The following is a 17,904-nucleotide window of genomic DNA, read 5'->3' on the forward strand; positions in this document are numbered from 1 at the left end:
TGCAGGTTTGTTCTTGTGTACGCAAGTCTGTTCTTGCGGCTTCGCATACGTGGGAGTGGGCCTATGTACGCGGGGTCTTGTTTGCGTACATGGGCTTTGGGCTTTGACTTGTGTATGTGAGACACTTGGCAAAAGCCCCACTCTGCCTATTTTCACTTGTTCTTCACCTGTTCACTTCTATATGTAATCCTGGCACTTGTTTTTGTCATTTTTGCTTTTGAACATCACCATATCCTTCTTTTTTATCTTCATTCTTGCATTGAAAATTTCATTTTTCATCAATTCTACTCGAATTAGGAATCTAATGTCATCTTCTTCTTTTTTTGCAGTCACCATCCCCTTATGCTAGTAAGGGGAGCACTAACATGGTGGTGGAGTGGTACAACCTTCTTGTCCTTAAAACCAGGGCCTACATCCAGGAGGCGGGCTTCAAGCCTATCATTGGTCTTCTTTTGAAGAAGTCTGTGAGTGCTACCTTGGTGCAGTGTCTCATTGAGAGGTGGTGGGATACTACCCATACCTTTCATATTGCTGAGCGAGAGATGGCGGTGACTCCCTACGACTTCTACCACATGACCGACCTTAACTTCGAAGGGGCCATCATCAGTTTGGACGATGTGTTGGGCATCCAACTAGGTCTTGACATGTTGGGAGGAAGTACTCCACTAAGATCATCCGCTTCTTCGACTTGGTGTCGGATTACATGCTTCTCCCACAGAGGACTATGGAGGAGTGTGTTTGTATGGCTAAGGCTTTCCTTCTTCACTTGTTGAGGGCCTACCTCTTTACCAATGGTGGGCAAATGGTGTCTTTGAGGTGATTGACCCTCTTTTAGGACTTTGGAGAGGCACGGAGGGCCAACTAGGGATAGGCATGTCTTGCTTATTTTTACTCCACCCTCGACAATCTCAGCCGAGGTACTTTGCGGCAGCTTATAGGGCCTTGGAAGCTCCTTGAGGTTAGTTCTCTTTCCATTTCTTGCATTTTCATTTGTAGCTTGTAGTCTTGAAAACTGTATTATCTTGCAAGCTGTCACCTTGCAAACTGTCACCTTGCAAACTGTCATCTTTCAAATTGTCATCTTGCATCTAACCTGTGGCTTGTGCTTCTTTTTGCAGTGGTGGGTGGTTAGGTATGGCCTTATAACTCTAGGCACCGATCTAGTTCTAAAGGATTTCCCTCGAGTGAGGGCCCACCTTGCTAGGTTAACTTCGAATGAGGTAAGTTCAAGAGTTCTAGTTGTTCATGCTTCTTTATGCATTTCCTTTAGAATACCTTTCCTCTAACCTTGTGCCATTATAAGTTAATTGGACCCTCACTACAACAAAATGTATTTATAGCGACAAAAATTAGTGGGGAAATATTTTTCGTCGCTAAAAATATAGTTTTTGTCGCTATTGTGATCTAAAAAATGGGTGCCAGTGGAGGAAAACTTTGGCGCAAGTTTAATTAATCTACAATGACGAAATATTTCGTCACTAAAAGTTGAAATTTTTAGTGACAAAATATTTCGTCACTGTAGGTATTGCTGTGGATAGTATTAGTGACAAAAATCATTTCGTCACTAAAAGGAAGAATTAGCGACAAAAAATATTCATCACTAAAAATAATAATAGTTTTGCAATATGCTTTTAGTGACGAAATCACAATTTGTCACTAAAAGTATGATTTAGCGACGAAATATGAATTTCGTCTCTAAAAATCTTAACAAGCTTAGGTCTTTAGTGACGAAACCGAAATTCGTTGCTAAAAACTTAAAAAGGTGATACCTTTTGCGACGACAAACTAGGCATTGGCGACGGAAAAGTTTCGTCGCTAAAGACCTGAATATATTACTTCAGGTACCTTTTTCATTTTATAACTTCTGTGTTATTTCAGCAAAAGAGTGACGAACCAGTGCCTCCCAAAAGCCAAATACCCATTCGATGATCGTGACGCCATTTGCGACAACATTCGCAACGATCCCAATGACGAACCCATTCGCGATGCCATTCGCAATGATCCCAACACCAAACCCATTAGCGACACCATTCACGACGATCCCTTTCACCGAACCCATTCGCAACGATCCCATTCGCGTCGATCCCATTCTCGACGATTCCTATTCGCGACGATTTCGACGATTCCCATTCACGACGATCTTGACGATTCAGATTCCCATTGGCGACGATCTCGATGGTTCTGATTCCCATTGGTGACGATCCTCGATGATTCCGATTCCCATTCGCGACGATCCTCCCTTCGCCGTGGCCTTTGTTCGGAATCGGTAAGTTTTTATTTTTTATTTTTTTTTATTTTTTTATTTTTTTCACCTTCCCTTTTCACTTTTATGTTTATTTTTCTACAAATGATAAGTTTTCTTGTTTTAAAGGCCTTGAACAGTATACGTTTCAATTGTTGTTCTCCTACTTGTCTGAAATGTTACTCGGTATATGAAATACCTCGTTGTTCTATCTAAAGAGACAAAACAGGGGTTTGGCTGTATATTCAATGATTTTTCTATTACACATGTTATGTGTTTGTTGTTTTGTCCGAGTGAAGAATAAGTAGAGTTGTTCTTCATAAGTCAATTAATAGTTGGTGGGTGATGTACATAGTTTTTTTTTTTTTTTTTCTCTCTGAAGTGAAAGATTGAAATTTTTATTGGTGCCAAACTACAAAATTTTTATATAATAGATCACGTATTATAGTTGTTGGGTTACTATTTTTTTGTTTGTTGAGTTCGTCTGCTGCCTTGTTGTTTTGTTTGTTTAGTTCATCTAAATACTTGGTTTAATAGTAATGGAGGATTTGGAGCTAACATTTCTATAATTTGGTAAAAGAAAAAAAAAGGTGAAAATTTTATAGTGTTGTTAAGTGGTATGAATACTTTCGAATTCGATTAGGTAGTTCTTGGTATCTCTAATTAAAAGTTTTATCACAGCTTTCAAGGCAGAAGAATGCAACTTCCATTTTTCGGTCCTACTTGGTAGCTCTTTAAAAATGGTCAAGGACTGGTGGGAAGACAAGGATTGGAATCAACGGTATGTTTTCCTATGAGTACTGTTGTTGTGTTCTATTTTGGTTTACAGGATAAAACAATTTTTGTTTGTTTTTTTGTTTGTAGTTGTAGGGTTATGCATTAATTAAATGAATATTTATAGTTGACTTGAAGATTGGATGTTAATGTGAGAATTTATAGCTGTAGATTATTGTGATTTATAAAGCGGTTTATGGATTTGCACATTGTTTAAGAGTTGAGATATTTCACAGTTTTAATAAACTCTGTGGTTTTCTCATTGTTTGCTTATTGGTCTATTATTAAGTAGTTTAAAGAGTTTAGTACATGATAACAGCTGTCCCATCTATCTTGGTTATGGAATATAAACTCTGTTTGTTATGCCCAATGTGATAAATTACTTGGGTAGGCCCAATCCGCAGTTGTGTTCTTTGAATATGGTAAGCACTCAAAGGATTTTCTTTGGGCATTGCTTCTAATGTAGGTTAGAGTGCTACCCTTATCACTTTTCTGATTGGTGTAAGCACTACCTGTATTACATGTGTAAGCTATGAGTTTGAGTAGTAACTTATGAGAGGATCATTTTTAAGACTGAAGTACTTATAAATTTAACTTTTCTTTTGCAGGTTAAATACACATTGTTTGCAATAACTTTGGGTTTTTTCTGAAAGTTGTAAGCTCAGCTTGAGCAAAGTAAGTAAATTTTAGTTGAAAACCTTATAAAACTCTATACTTGTGATGTTGGAAATTAGATTTGTGGTGATGTGTTGTGTTGGAGCAAGCGGATAGCTTGCATGGTGTTATAAGGTGGTTTAAATACATATTGGGAGTGTTTTTTCAATTCTTGCAAATGTGAATGAGTATTGTTTATTAGATGTGATGAATAGTATTCCATTTGATTTAAATACTTGTAAAACTCTATATTTGTGATGTTGGAAATTGGTTTTGTGGTGGGTTGTTGTGTTGGAGCAAGCGGATGGCTTGCATGGTATTATAAGGTGGTTTAAATACTTAGTGGGAGTATTTTTAGTTTCTTGCAAATGTGAATGGAACTTGTTAATTAGATGTGATGAATATTACTTTATTCGATTTCAATACTTGTAAACACTCTATACTATGATGCTTGTGATTGGTTTTGTGGTGGGTTGTTGTGTTGGAGCAAGCGGGTGGCTTGTATGGTATTATAAGGTGGTTTAAATTCATATTGGGAGTGTATATTTGTGTGTGCAATGTATATTTGTTTAAGTATTAATATAGACTTGTGCATTCATGAATGAGATAGATCTTTATCTAAGTAGCTTATAGATTTAGATGTTAGAATACATTATGTTGATGAAACTCATCTTCTTGTTGCTCTCCCTAATGGCATTTCTGTTCCACATTTTCCAAGAGCTCTCTCTCACATAGTCACAATCTCTCTCTGGTTTTAGTTTTACATTTTTACTGAAATGACTGTTCGCCATTCCTTAATGGTAAAAATGGGGAACACAATTGATGAATGTTATTGGACTAATCTGAGTTGGGTTTTGTTTTGTTTTTTTGTATTTTGCAATCCCAGATCAATATTAATCATAAAGATCAAAACTTTCTTTCATTTTGCCTTTGTTTTCTTCTTTTCTAGTGTTTTTGTATGACCATTTTTCTCTTTTGCAAATGGATATTCTTAGGCTATGAAAACTCTTGCAAAAAGTCCCACTTTTGTAAATGGTCATATACCAGGTCAGTTGTGACTGTGACTTTGTTATCTGAATTATCTCCCATTTGTTACCACTCAACATTAGCTATATGTGTCTACTGGCTAGTCTCAGTAATGTTGTTGTTTGTGTTAATGTGCAAAGATAGATACCATATTAGTAGCGTAGAACATTTTATTGATTTTGATAATCTTCTTGGATGAATTCTTTTCACCAATTATGTTGATATACACGATTATGTTTGAAGTAGTAACTGTTATGCAGTAGATGCTATGTACAAATTAATTAGAGAAATTTTATAGTAATAATGAGTTCTATCTCAAATTACACTTCCTCCTCCTAATAATGGGATCAATTCACGCTATATCCCATTGTCTTCTCATTTAGATGTTAGAATTCATGAAATTCCATTTAATGTTTTTACTTTACGATTTTAATGTAGTATTGTTTTTATATTTGTGCAGATTTCTTATTGGTTGCTTTTAGGGGATTTACTTTTGGCATTACTTGAAGACATACGAGGACATCTTCGGTTAGTTCTAATCATTGTTATGAATACTGTTTCGGTGCCCGTTTCGGTTTGTCTATTGGAACGAAATATTTCAGTACTGGCCTATTTCGGCGTACCATTTTAGACCGTTTCGGAATTACCACTTATATTAGTAATTAATAAAAAAAATGTTATTACTCATTGTTATTCTTAAGCCAAATTTTATAAATGTAATATCATCATTTAATGAATGTAATTTAGTGTTTTAAAATAAATATTACTATAATAATAAAGTGATTAGATTGATTATTTAAAAATTTAAATTTAGGTATTTTTGTAAATAAATATGTTAATATTTATAAAATAGGACGCTTCTAAGAAGCCCCCTTTTCACCTTTTCACCTAATCCCATTCCATCACCCACGTGCATTCCTTACACCTTCTCCTCCTCTCTTTCTTCTTCATTTTATATTCGCATTAGTTACTTACACTTACAGAATTACTTCTTGGAAAGTTTTAGAAACCCAAACCAGAAGTTTAAGTGCAGGACTGAAGAAGAAAGTTTCAAACTCAGCTAAAATTTGAGCTTCCTCCACAACTGCTCTAAATTTCTGTTCTCTTCTTCTCCCTTTGTTTTTTTTTTTTTTCAAATCATTTGGTAGCTTCATAGTAGATCTGATTTGAACTTCTTCAGGCGATCAGTGCTAGGTGGAAACATGCTGTGCTAATGGGTTTGTTAGTTTAATTTTTCTTTTTTTGGCTAAAAACTGGAATCGGCCGAAATTTACATTGCGGCCGAAATTTATCGGAATCGGCCGGAATGGCCAGAATGACCCAAAACTGACCAGAATTGGACCCGAGGTGGAATGGGTGGTATTACCATTCCGGATTACATCCCAGTATGAAATATTCCGGCCATTTCGGCCGGAACGGAACGGATTTAATAACATTGGTTCTAATTATATTATACTACCCTTTTTGTATTGTTATAAAACATCTTTAGTTATTGTATGTATTGCAAACAATCATTGTATGGAAGAAGTTTAAATTGGATACTTGTTTTATTTTTTACTTGTGGAATGTATGGATCTTTTTTTATAAATGTGTTATTGAAATAAATGTGTTATTCAAATGTGAGGTTTTAATAATTTAATAACAGGTTACAAGTTAATATCAAAGCCATGAAAAAAATAAAAACATAAAATAAGTTTTAGCGACGAATTTTTTCGTCACAAATATAGCAACAAAAAATTGTTTTAGTGACGAAATATTTCGTCGCTAAATGTATCAAAATTTTGTAAGAAATGGTTTTAGTGACAAAAATTTCGTCATTATATGTGCCTGGATTTTCTTAAAAATAGTTTTAGTGACGAACTTTTTCATCACTATATGTACCCAAACATAGTTTTAGTGATGGAATTATTCGTCACTAAATATGATTTAATAAAATAAAGTGTTTTTAGTGACGAAATATTTTCGTCACTAAATAGTGTTTTTAGCGAGGAAAACATTTAGTGACAAAACGTTTTCGTCGCTAAAAGTTTTATTTTATTTTATTTTTTTATTTTATTTTTTTATAAATCAAATCGGACTTTTAGTGACGAAATTTTTCGTCTCCAAGACTTTTAGTGACGGGGTTTTAGTAACGAAATGAGTTTCGTTAGTAAAAGTCCAATTTCGTCACTAAAGGTTCTTAGTGACGAAAAACTAGACTTTTAGTGACGAATTTTTTCGTCACTGAAAATACATTTTGTTGTAGTGCCTATGGGCCAGCCAACCCCTTCCTGCTACTAGAGACTTGGAGCTTGCCGCTGTCATCGTTTCAAAGATCACCCAACCCCTTCAAGAAGCGGGCTTGAGGGCGTTATACCTGGTGGAGAGGGTGAGGTGCCAATTGTTGGGTAGGGACGACCCACAGATTCCGATGGACCTTCCTAAGTTCATGCTTGCCCCACATTACATGACTGATGCCGAGTACAACTTGTGGGGGAGTGGCGTTCCCTATGCCGGGCGCTTCTTGAGGGGTTGGACTATAAGGAGTTCAACAACACTCGCCTCTTGCCTTCCCTTATTGTTCAGGTATATGCTCAATCTCTTTTTCTTCTCCTTTTTTCCCTCTTCCTTGTTTGTCATGACTTCTAATGTGGGAAATTGTAACAGGGAGGACCTACTACCGATGAGCCCATTGACCCTCTACCTCTCCCTTGGACTGTCTATGCTTATGGTCCTGATGGCTTTGCTCGGGAGTGTACCATGCCCCGTAATCCTAATGTCATGGGCTATCTTTTCCTTCCCAACACTCGGGCGGTAAGTTCTTTTTCCTTTTGTCCCCCTTTTTTTGCCATCCCCCTCTTTTTGTTTCAGTCACTAACCTTTCTTTCTTTGAATTGCAACCCACTATCCAAGTGTATGAGGAGTTGGTATGGTTGGCTGGGAATCTCAAGCTGGAGGTGACCAACTATTTGAGGGAGCTATATGGTCCTAGAGGAATGGCCCACCCAGGTGGTGGTGATGATGATGATGATGGAGGTGATGAAGAGGATTCAAAGGCGACTCCTAGCAATCAACCAAGGAAGAGGCGGCACCATTGATTACCTGCAATTCAGGACATATATGCATACAACACATAGCTTTTTTTCTTTTTTGCTTTTATGGTTTTTTTTCTTTCTTATTCCCCTTAGCAAACATTTGGATTTAGTTTGAGACAAAGGATTGTATTTAAGAACATCTTTTTACATTTATGCTTTTGATTGGAACTTAGCACTTAATTTACAAGTTATGTGATGAATTATATGTTTCTATACAACTTTGCTTCTTTGATGCCTGAAATCTTGTGCTTGGAATGTGTCTTGGATGATCCCTTAAGCTGTAGGAACCCTAGGCATGCTTTGAAGTGAAAAACTCTGCTCAAAATAGGGGAGAATGGGCCTCTGCCAAGCACCATGCGTATGTGGAGATGAGCCTGCGTATGTAGCTTTGACTTTGCGTACATGGACCGCAATTTAGAAAAACCCTAACCGACTTACTTAAGTATAAAAGCAGCCATTTGAATTTAAAACCCTCACCAACGTATTTTCATCCTAGAGAACCCTTTTTGAGGTTTCCCAATGGCAGAAAACTCTCCTCTTGATGTCTCCGCTTGGATCAGAAGGCTTGGTCTCGATTTTAAAGATTCTATTGCCCCCTATGGTCTTTCTTGTATCTTCCCATACCATCAAATTAGGGTGGATGAGCCTTTTCTTCATGCTATTGCCAACTATTGGGTTCCTTTTCAGCATGTTTTTTGCTTCAATGTATACTATGCCCCACTATTGAAGAGTTTGGCACCATCATGGGTGAACCGGAGATCGATGATCTCATTTTCCCAACTATGGGTGAGGATCTTCCTTCTTTGTTGCAAATTATGTTGGGTGCCCCTGCTGTCATGGCAAATAGGTGGTGTGTTTTGGGCAAGCTCAACATTAGGGTAGTCTTTGAGTATTTTTCTGGTTCAGCCCTTCCCGAAGGTGAAAGACTACACTCGTACTTTCTTCGTACCTTTTGCTTGTCTTGCAAGTTATTTCCTGGTTCAAAACTCATATTATGTGGACCTTCAGATGTGTATGGTAGCTTATGAGCTAAAGAGTGGTAACCTAATGGGCTTGATCTTGGTGGAGATCCTCAATGGTTTAAATGTCTTTCATAGGAAGGAAGCAAGCTTCTTTGCGAGAAGTCCTTTTCTCCTTCAGGTATAATCCCTAACTTTTGCCTAGGTTCTCAACTTAGTAGGACTCCTCTAATTTTTGCATGGGTTGCATTCCGGTTTTCAACCCATCGAGGCACTTTATATCGTCTTTCATCATTATTTTATTTTTTCTCATTCATGCTCTTTCTCTTTTTTCTTTTGTGTTCTTTCTCTTCTTTTTACTCCTCTCTCTCTCTCTCTCTCTCTCTCTCTCTCTCTCTCTCAGATATGGCTACAAGAGAGGTTTCGATTGCTTCAACCTCCCACCGTTCCTCTCAACATCTACCTCCCTAGGCACCTTAAGGACTACTGGCTTCATCAAAATGACATGATCTTTGAGGTGTACAAGGAGCTTATAGGTCACCTCAAGGAGATCGATATTCAGTGGATCGTGGAGTGGTGGCATATCTTAAGCATGGTCCATAGTTACTACAAGGACTGTTGTGTGACTTTAGGTTGGACTTTGTTGCTACTCATACTACTCCACTTATCATATCTTAAGGCAATTTGGAGAGCGTCAAGGAGCTCTTCATGATGAAGGCGCCTTCCACATTATGGCATTTACCAATAGGATCTTGGGCAAGATTAGTGAGGCTTAGCCACGCCACAGGGTGACGAAAGGTATTGTTCCTCCTCAATACATCTATCCCACTACGAGGTATAAGCAATGGTTGGAGGATGACATGAAGTGGAAGTGGATTATGAGGGATGAGAAAGCTTACATGAAGACTAGCAAGAAAGTAAGGAGGACTGAGTGACCACCTTGATATGCCGTATGTTTCACTTTTCTGCACTTTTATGATTCTCATGTTTTTGCTTTTGAATTTAATAAATGATTGGAATGTTCCAAATTCCCTATGAAAACAATCTTATCATCTTTTAATTTGAGCAATAAGAGAATCCCTTTTTATTATCTTTGCTTATTGTCATTTTTTTTTTCTTTTCTTTTTCCTTTGCCATGTAATTTTTGCCGATGACGTCCCTTCGGGAATTTTTTCCATGCCCATGGTCTTTTCCCCTAGTTTTTACCTAGACCACCCTTTCGGGTTTTCAATCTAGCGGGATTCTTTTGCCTAGGCCGCCTTTTCGGGTTTTCAACCTAGTAGGCTTTTTTCCTTTTCTTCTTTTTTTAGATGTTGTACTTCCGAAGTCTATCCTTGTTAATTGGGCGAAGCATCTCTTCCCCATCCAAAATTTGATCCATGTAGCAGCTCCAAACATGATCTTCTTAATGATAAAAGGCCCAAACCACCTTGGCTTCATCTTTCCTCTTGGTTCAAAATTCTCTCTCTAAGCACCTTTAGGACCAAGTCCCATTCTTTAAAGTTTCTCGGTTTCACCTTCTTGTTGAATGCCCTAGCAATCCTTTTTTGGTACCATTGTGCATGATATTGTGCCCTCGCCCTCTTCTCATCTATCAAGGCCAATTGTTCATATCTCGCCTTAGCCCAATCCTCTTCTAGGACATTGGCTTCCACCAATACCCTCAAAGATTGTATCTCCACCTCAATAGAAAGCACCACCTCAATACCATAAACCAAAGAGTAAGGTGTTGCTCTAGTCAACGCACAGATAAATAACCCCATAAGGCAAACAGAAGCTTCTTAGCCCAATCTTTGTATGCCACTACCATCTTGGCTAGGATGTTCTTCATATTCTTATCAGCTGCTTCTACGGCCTCATTAGCTTGTGGTCGATATGGTAAAGACTTGTGATGCTTAATGTTGTACAACTCCATGATCCTTCTAACCTCCCTCTCAAAGTGGGAATCGTTATCAGAAATGATCTCTTAGGGCACCCCAAACCAGCATATGATATGTTGTTTTCTAAGAACAAAGCCACATGCTTAGCCTTCAATATGGAGTAGGAGGCTGCCTCCACCCATTTGGTGAAATAGTCAATTGCTACCAAAATGTATTCATGCCTATTTGAAGCCTTAGGAGCTATCCTTCCAATCACATCTGTGCCCCAAACCAAGAATGGCCATGCAGAAGTCATGCTATACAACTCACTAGGCAGTACATGGTTCAACTTGGCATGTGTCTGACAATTGTGGCAACTTTTGACATAGTCCACACAGTCAATCTCCATTGTATTCTAGAAGTACCCCTATCCTTAGGATTTTCTTGGCTAACATTCTTCCATTCATATGAGGACCACAAATCCCTTGATGAACTTCCATTACTCTCTTGGCTTCTCCCTTCTTCAAGCAACAAAGGTGTATGCCATCATATAATCTTCTATAGAGTTGCCCTCCACATAGGATATATTGTGTTGCCATTATCCTAATGGAACGACGTTCTCTCTTGTTTGCACCATCTGGATATGCCCCTAGTTCCAAGAACTTCATGATTTTGTAGTACCACGGAACTTCCTCTTCCTCTATAGTTATTACTGAAGCTTTGGTCTTCCTTTTGTGCACTTCCTCATAACTTTTCTTAATCTCCAAGGGTTGTGTCCACACTCCCTCGGGTATCTCAACCATGGAGGCTAAGGTAGCTAATGCATCCGCAAATTCATTTTGAGTTCTAGGGATGATTGTGTATTCCATTCTGTCAAAGGTCTTGGTCAAGTCCTCCAAGTATTGCTGATAAGGCTTCAAGTGTTCCTCCTTCACCTTTCACAACTTTTATGCTTGGGCTATAACTAAAGTTGAATCTCCAAAGACTTTGGCCTCCTTTACCCTCAGCTCTCAAAGAGCTTCCATCCTAGCAATATAAGCCTCATATTCAGCCATGTTATTAGTTGCTTCAAAGTTCAACTTGATTGCCAAAGGTATGTGAGATCCCTCGAGAGTGATCAAAAGTATTCTTATCCCATTCCCATATTGGTTTACTGCTTCGTTAATGTACATCTTCCATGTCCCTAACTTAACATCCAAAATGTTTTCATTTGGAAAGTCTTCTTTACCATCTTCCCTATCTATAGGATTCTCAGCACAAAAATCTGACACAACGCCCCCTTTGATAGTTTTCCTAACCACATACTTCAAATTAAATTCTACCAATAAAATTAGCCATCTTGACAATCTTCCACTCAAAGCGGGTTTCTCAAAAAGATACTTCAATGGGTCCATTCTTGCCACCACCCATATTTGGAAAGGTGAAATGATATGGCTCAATTTCTGTACGGCCCAAACAAGTGCAAAGCATGACTTTTCTATGGGAGTGTACCTAGTCTCATAATCGTGGAACCTCTTGCACAAGTAGTATATGACCCTTTCATTCTTGTCACCGTCTTCTTGTGCAAGCATACTTCCAACTGCATCCCCTATGATAGAAAGGTACAGGAGTAAGGGTTTCCCATGTTGTGGAGGCACTAGAATAGGTGGGTGGAGGAGATATTCCTTGATAAGTTCAAAGGCTTTTTAGCACTCATCGTCCATGTATGTGGTTCATTCTTCCTTAGGAGTTTGAAGATGGGCTCACAAGTAAAGGTGAGCTTGGCAATGAATCGACTAATGTATTGTAATTGACCCAAGAAACCTCTTATTTCTTTCTCAATTTTGGGTGGAGGCATCTCTAATATGGCTTTAATCTTGGATAGGTCAACTTCTATCCCTTTATCACTCACTAGGTAGCCTAGCAATTTTTTGGCGGTTACTCTGAAGGTAAACTTTTGTTGGTTCAATCTGAGCCTATGCTCTTTAATCCTCTCGAAGAACTTCCTCAAATTTATGGTGTGGCTACCTCTATCCTTGTATTTCACTATCATATCATCAACATACACCTCTACCTCATTATGCATCATATCATGTAGCAAGGCTATAGCCATCCTTTGGTGGGTTGCCCCAGCATTCTTAAGGCCAAACGGCATCACCGTGTAACAATAGATTCACCATTTGGTAGTGAAAGTGGTTTTAGTCATATCTTTAGAAGCTATCTTGATTTGGTTGTATCCTGAAAAGACATCCATGAAAGACATCAAGGCACTTCTTGCCGTGTTATCCACTAAGACATCAATGTGAGGGAGAGAAAAGTCATCCTTGGAGCTTTCCTTATTCAAGTCCTTAAAATCCACACACATCCTCACCTTCCCATATTTATTAGGTATGAGCACGACATTGGCTATCCATTCAGCTTGGTGTACGAGTTTGATGAACCCTACTTTTAATTTTTTAGTGACTTCCTCCTAGATTTTTAAAAGCCATTTGGTCCTCATTCTTTTTAACTTTTGCTAGACGGGCACCATGTGATCATGAGTATCAATATGATGTTGAGTTATCTCGGGGTCAATTCCAGGCAAATCCTCATATGACCATGCAAATACCTCTTGAAATTCCATGAGGAGTTCTTGAAGATCTTTTCTTTCTTTTTCATTTAGAGTTAAGCCAATTTTAATTTAGCGTGAATTCTCATCATTGCCCAAATTAATAGTTTCAAGAATTGGTTCCATAGATTCAATTTTCTTTTCCAATTGCTTATTAATTTCATTTTCAAATTCATCTGAATCATTTAAGTGCAGAATTGCAAAGTTATGGGGCACATTAAAGTAAGCCAAATCAAAATTCATCTTATTGAAAATATTGAAAAGTACATTAGAACTTGCAATACAAAACTTTTTCCCCATGTTTTCAAAAAACCTAACCTAAGTCCAATTATTAATGGGCCCCACCCTTCCCTAGTCACTTGAGTCTTGACGTTGGGGAACTCAACTACCACTTTTCCTTCTTTTCCAAGGCCTATACCAGGCATGAATCCCATGTTGTTCATCATTGCAATCACCTCATGGCTACAAAAGGGGAACAAGTCGGTAGCATACCTTTCATCCTTCAACCCATAGTCAGTCATATTCACGAACTCAAAGCCACTCATTTAAAGCTCGCCTCCTTCTTCCTCAAGCCCAGAAATTGGTGCTAGAATCTCACCATCTCTAAGCACTATGGCAATCCCTCCTTTCCATGGGATCTTCATCTTTTGGTGTAGCGAGGAGGGGATTGCCCCATTGAGGTGAAGCCAAGCCCTCCCCAAGAAAAGGTTGTAATTTGGGGTGATGTCCATGACATGAAATTCCACAATGGTTTCCATTGGCCCAATCTTGCAAGGAGCCTTGAAAGTACCCATGACCTTTCTTGAGGTGTTGTCATATGCCCTTACAGTCAAGGGAGAAGGAATTATGGTCTCCATATCTAGGCCAACAGTGAGGGCGGTCCTAAAGGGACAAACATTCAAGGCGGACCCATTGGAACCTTGGCACCCGTAGACACTCGATTTTGCACCCATAATTTAATCAAGGAAGATGACTGGAATCACCATTCATATACCCAAAATTCATGTTTGCATTACATGCATTAATTCATTCATTGCATATCATAAAAATGATCTTGAGATTCTAATGGTTGTGATGGTATGCCTGATTTCCAAATTGGACCGTCAGATTGAAAGATATCACATGATCAAGTTTGCATGGTCAACATGCATTTTGTTTGGGTGGAATCAACAACGTATGATTAATTTAAATTAATTCTAATTGATTAAACAATTAAAATTAATTAAATAATTTTGTGATTGGTTGTTAGTTAGTGTCAAAAATAGACTTGCTTGCATGGGAATAAAAAGGATAATCAGATAACAATGAAATTGTAGATAATTAAGACTTTTTGGCATATTTATCTACAAGATAATTATTACTGTAAAGACTTGAATCATCAAGAAAAGGGGTTTAATTTTTAAAATACGGATTAAAAGTACGTCTAAGTGCAAGTCCTGGCTAAAAAAAACTCAAAAATGAGTCCAAAGTGGACCAAAACTCAAACGTGGGTCCGGCACCCAAGGGGCCATTCGGCACTTTCCAAGTGCCGATTGGCACAAATGCGAGGCCTGGCCTAAGGACTTGTGGATTGAGATGAACCTTACCTTTTTCGATTTTTGTGAGATAAGGACGCGTCCCAGTTTGTATTCTGATCATTCAACTAATATTTCGAAGCATTCTCACCTCTATAAATAGAGGATGCCTCTTAAAATTCAACACACTTTTTCATGCTTTCTGACCCCTCTCTTTCTGGCTCTTCTCTTCTTTTCCTTTCCCCCTTATGTTAAAGATGTTTTGGAGGTTCTTTCTTTAGGAATTTCTTTTTTGAAAGCGAAGTATTTTAGGCTTCAAAGAGTTGAATAAATTTCTTTGAATCCTAAAATATTCATTCACTAAGAAGAGCACACTCATGCAAGAGGTAGTCTATTTCTTTTCTTCTTCTAGTCTTCTCTATTAATTTTGTTGATGATGCATGTTTGATTATTTTTTATTCTTGATTCTTTAAATTTGCTCTTAGATGATTTTTTTTTTCTTGAATCTCAAAATCTACTAATTGTCAAAGATCTCTTTAAACTAAAAACTGATTTGTATTTTCATTAGATATAGATGTGATTTTTCTAACACAAAAAACTGATCTGTATTTTCATTAAATACAGATCTAATTTTCTTAACACAACAAAACTTATCTATATTTTCATTAAATATAGATCTAGTTTTATTTTTCTCTGAATTTTGGCCTCGTTCTCCACCATGTTGTTGTTGACGTCGTTTATTAACTTCTCTAGTTAACTCTTGGCTTTGTTGCGTCAAGTCCGCCATTGTAGCAGCCATGGACTACAACTGTTGTTGGACGGTCATCGGGGGTACTGGTGCACAATTTGGGTGACTGGAGGCATTTCCACTCTCTTGGTGTCCTGGACTAGTGGCCATTGACCTAGTCCGAACCATGCAACTTTTTTGTCTTGGAAAGAGCAAAGAAGTTAACACTTAGAAACTTTTTTTCTTATTATCCCTACAAACACCGCCAACTGATGATGCACGAAAATCAATAGGCTGGAATGCTTCAGATTATGTTAATGGCTTTTGGTCCTGAAAAGAAAAGAAAGAATTGTCAAGGGTGACCGGTGTAACCCAGTCAAGGACTCTCCAACAGTTAAGTTAGTTTTCTCTCTAGAACACATTTGAAGGGGAAAATAGTGAATGGTGGTACTTGGGCGAATAGGACTTGTTCCTTTTATAGAGAGTTAGAAGTGGGTCTACTTGTTCGGATCCACCACCATCGTGGGTGATGTGAGTAGTTAATGGAGAAAATGGGTAAATGGAGTACGTGGAGCAAATTACAAGGAATTCCTTCCACGTTTTGAGAGTAGTACACTATGGTCAGATCATAAGGAAGTTTATGAGAAGTCCTTTTGTAGAATTCACCAAGTGTTATTTGGTCATCCTTATGTTTGTATTATGGATGACCTACCTAGTCTTGTTACAAAGGGACTTGTATTGTTTCCTAAGTATAATGTTCTTGTTCTCCTCTTCTTAAGGTTTCCTGGACGTGGTCAAGTTATGGACGCGGTGACTGTGGACGATCATCATGGACGAACATCCTTAACTTAGTCCCCATCACCTCTAAAACCTCTAAAATGAAGAAAATAATCCTAAAACCACTATAATAACAAAAATACCCCTGAAATCACTAGAATAACCAAAATTACGCCCCTCCCCCCAACCTGAAACCATTAAAATGAACAAAATGCCTTAAAACTTCAAAACAACAAAGAATACATCGAAAACACTTGAATAACCAAATTATCCCAAAACCTTTCAAATGGCCAAAAATTCTCAAAAATAGTAAAAATGACCAAAAATACCCCGAAAACTCTAAAAGACAAAAATATCTCAAAACCTGTAAATTGATTAAAACGATACCCCCAAAATCACAAAAATGACCAAAATGCCCTTAATTCCCCTAGAATGAGCAAAAAGACCCTAAAACCTTAATTCAGATTGGATTGACCAAGACTGATTAGGCCCAAACTGGACTTGTCTGGTTAGGTTTGATCTAGGGATTTAATAGACGTAGGGTTGTAAACGAGCCAAGTTTTGCTGAGTAATGCATGTTCAAGCTTGGCTTGACAGGAAAAATCAAAAGCTTGAGCTTGCTTGAGCTTGTGACAAGCCTAAAAATAGTGTTTAAGCTTGAGCTTGTGGGAAAGCCAAAAAGCTTGACCTTGCCTTGGCTTAGCTTGATTAATTAGTCAAGCCAAACTCAAGCTTAATATCAAGCTCAAACTCGAGCTTAGGTCAAGTTTTTGAACTTGAAATCTAAAAAAATTACATTATTAAATGCTGAAATCTCTAAAACTAAGAAAAAAGAAAAAGAAAATATTATACTCATTTTATCATGCATCTAGTCTTACTTATGATTAGCTATTATTCAAATTAATAATTTACATAATTAAATTTATTCATTCATTCATCCATCATTTTTTATCTACAATTTCAGTAATTGTTCAAAATACAACTTTTACATTCACGTTAGATGGTGAAGAACTAGAAAAAAAAATACATGTTTGTAACTATTATGAATGAGAATATATTAACATGTTTCATAACTTTACTTTACATGATTGATAAGAGAGGATCATATGTGACCTACTTAATTATTTATTTATTTTTAAATGTAACTATAGTCTAAAGTGATTCTTTATCAATTTAAAGGGAAGGAAAAAAATTAAAGTAATATAGGTAGTGTTCTCATGTTGGCCATGTCATTATTAAGATATGTGTAATGAGTATATTTAACTAACACATATAAATCTATAAATGAGTTTATGCTTGAATTGTTATGTATCAAGCCTAATAGCTCATAAGTAGGGGTGTCAATTCGGGTTAGCGTGTCGGGTTCGTGTCGTGTCAAGGTAGGGGTATTCGACTAAATGGCTCAACCCTAACCCGACCCATTTAATAATCGTGTCATGATCCTTCAACCCTAACCCGACCTGTTAATAAGGCGGGTTGACCTGACTCAACCCATTTGACATGCTTAATAAACGAGTCGTGTTGGGTTGACACGAATGTAACACAACCCATTTCAACCTGCATAATATCAAATATAACATCCATCTAGAAATAATTTTTTTTTACATCCCAAAAAGCAATGCATACACTTCAAATCTTCAACTCACATTCAAAAGAATATAGTTTAGCAAAAATATAACATTTATCTAGAAAATAAGTTCTTTACACTCCA

This window comes from Quercus robur, chromosome 2 (assembly GCF_932294415.1).
Source record: "Quercus robur chromosome 2, dhQueRobu3.1, whole genome shotgun sequence".
Classification (NCBI taxonomy): Eukaryota; Viridiplantae; Streptophyta; class Magnoliopsida; order Fagales; family Fagaceae; genus Quercus; species Quercus robur.